Genomic DNA, 2,702 nt, shown 5'->3' with positions numbered 1-2,702 from the left:
TATGAGAGTCTCCGTTGACGCCAAATCATGGCCGAGGAAGACCACAAGCAAAATTTGCACACGGCAGCAGCAGGAAAGGACGGAACGGGGAGCACCAACCACGGTGTGCGTGTAAATTCGCAGTCTATGTCACTGTGCGGACTGTAGGAGCAGGTGCTTGCCTCGAGAGACTGTTTCCCAATGCAACTGACCAGGCTCCCACATATGAGAAACGTAACACGGTGACAAGTACCAAGTCGGACAGCGCCGTAATCAGATTCTGCAATCAATCACTTCAATGTAGCTTGCACAAAAACACAGGCTGTCGAGCAAGAATAGCAATCCTGAATGAGACTAGGAATTCAATATGGGAATGAGAAAGCTTGCATTCAAGAAAGAAGCCACTCTACCTTGCAAGCATTCAAAGCCAAAAACATTACCAAAAGTTAAATGCTACATAGCACACAGTGTAAAGGTTAATGCAAGACACACGCCAATGCTGCATCAGCTATTTCAGGAGAGGAATTGCACATGGCAACATACACTAGAAAGAACTGCTACACATATGTTATGCTACTAGACAGTGACTGGCATTAAGTATGAGCAAAGAATCGGTTGACCTTTATTGTTTGTATGAGGGATAGGAATGATCTCTAACAAAAGTGTGGAATGAAAATGCTTGCATTCATTGAAACAAAATTATACTTGGCAAGAGCTGGCAAGGCCAGGAAGCTCACTAAGGAAGGGCAAGCTGACAGAACACTCTTAGCCAGCGTCATCTGTGCTTGTTCAGAGGTTGCAGGTACATCTGAAGACAAATAATTTTTGTTGTTGACGTACCTGGATGACTCGGCCAATATCCGTGCTGGTGGAATGATGGCGTAAGCTCTTTTCACTCTTGAAACAGTCGTCCGTAGACTTGATATCTCATCCAAATAATTCTGCAATGGCTTCTTTGTTTGTGGTCTTGCGAATTCAGCTCCAGCTCCTTCCTGTTGGTGTAGATGGGGGCTCCCGTGATGACCAAGATGTACTTGGCACAGACTCTGTTGGGGCAGAACAATGGCACATGAGATACAGCAGAGATTATCCAAACTCATGTAGTGTTTTCTTTTATGTTCGAACTAATTATGCTGAACTGTAAACATGAACAAATGTTCATATCATCTGCTACAAACAACTGACATGTATCTCATGACTAGCAAGCCAATACAGCATATATCAAGCATATTTATTTCTGAACCAGGTGTTGTTTACCTTGTAGTAGCAGCCAAAGTCCACACAATGACCTTGTTGTAGCAGGCAGCAGCTTCTGTTTAGTGCATGGAGTGTGTTGCTTTATACTGGTGCCATCCTCATTACTGCATGTCTGGAACAGAAATTTTGACTGCATCAGAAATTGAATAATCACAATTTTGCAATATAAGATGCGTAAAGGTGCGACATATACATTGCAATGGTTTGTGACTACAGAACACATGCAAATGTACTGTTTGTTCTAGGGTGCTTAAGCAGCATGGTAAATAAATATGGTTACTCTCCGTAAAAGTGATGTCTGCGTAACTACAATGCATGTCAACAGCTTAAGTATTATTAAGATCACAAATAAGTACATTTGTGCGCTCGTTTATACACTAGAAGAGACCACACTGCTGATTTCACAAGCAAATAAATGAAAGACATGAAGCTATTAGAAATGATGCATTCTTTTTGTGCATGAACGTGAAGCACCGCTTCACTACTGCAAAAATAGATGTCCTGAGGTAAGCCAAACTGAACAGCAAGAACATTTGGAACCAACAGGTACGAAATATGGGTGAATTATCATGTGTGCAAATGTTTAATACATTAAATTCAGTACTTTAGCTTCAGTTTATCAAAAGGTTATTCGGTTCTGTGAACGAAAGATGTTGTCGGCGGACTCAAAAAAAAAGATATATTAATAAGGCAACTCAGTCACTTATGGCTACGGCTACAACGAGATGAAAAATGTGACGCGCGTTCCGATATCGTTTCTCTTTCGTGAATGTGTGTATAATGATGGCCTCGCAACTGAAAGTTTATTTCGGAAACAGCAACGGAGGGTCCTGACTGCCCTTATGTAATGCAGCATCTAGTTCGTTAACTTAACGAGACGGATAAATTACATAGCGATTGAAGCAGTGATGTTAAACGACTCACCGGTATTGCTGTCCCCAGTTGCAGCAGGACCCGGCTCCCATTTCGATGCAGACGTGTTCCACATGGCTCACGACTGAAGCCTAGCTTTCAGGCTTACATCCCAAATTAAACAACGCGAGACATCGAAGCGCAGTAAACTGGTGTTAGCACAAAATAACCAACCAATGTACGAACCAAGGAATCCGTACCTGCCGCGCACGCGAACATACCGGTAAAAATTTTAAATCCAGGCCACAGGTCACGTGGGAGGTCGATGATGCTGAAGGCTATTTTGCGTTTAAAATGACAAAAAACAACAAAGTTGGTAATGAAAAGTACAATGTAAAATTAGGAATTATAATTTTGTAGTCTTTATCATGCAATAACAACGCTCCGTTTACTGTTGAAGAAAGTTTGTAGGTTAAAATTGCGCTTACTACGGCGCCTCTAGCGGGAGATAATGTGCTCAACGGGGAACCTTTTTAATTGGTGTACTATGCCTGTTTCTTTATCAGCGCCGCGCGGTCGATTTTTTCGCCCTCTGTGGCCATTTGGTGAACTTG

At 42.2% G+C, this 2,702-nt stretch overlaps 1 long non-coding RNA gene across 1 annotated transcript; it reads right to left on the bottom strand.

The window, feature by feature from the left end:
* Positions 1-960: 960 nt before the first annotated feature.
* On the bottom strand, positions 961-2,234 carry LOC129385493 (uncharacterized). Its single transcript, XR_008613001.1, has 3 exons — positions 2,161-2,234; positions 1,237-1,348; positions 961-1,025 (listed from the first exon to the last, which is right to left on the bottom strand). It is a non-coding gene; the product is annotated as an uncharacterized lncRNA (long non-coding RNA).
* Positions 2,235-2,702: the final 468 nt, after the last annotated feature.

The sequence above is a fragment of the Dermacentor andersoni genome, chromosome 7, assembly GCF_023375885.2.
Source record: "Dermacentor andersoni chromosome 7, qqDerAnde1_hic_scaffold, whole genome shotgun sequence".
NCBI classification, from domain to species: domain Eukaryota; kingdom Metazoa; phylum Arthropoda; class Arachnida; order Ixodida; family Ixodidae; genus Dermacentor; species Dermacentor andersoni.
The sequence above is the reverse complement of the archived record's forward strand: the minus strand, read 5'-3'. Positions and strand labels throughout refer to the sequence as shown.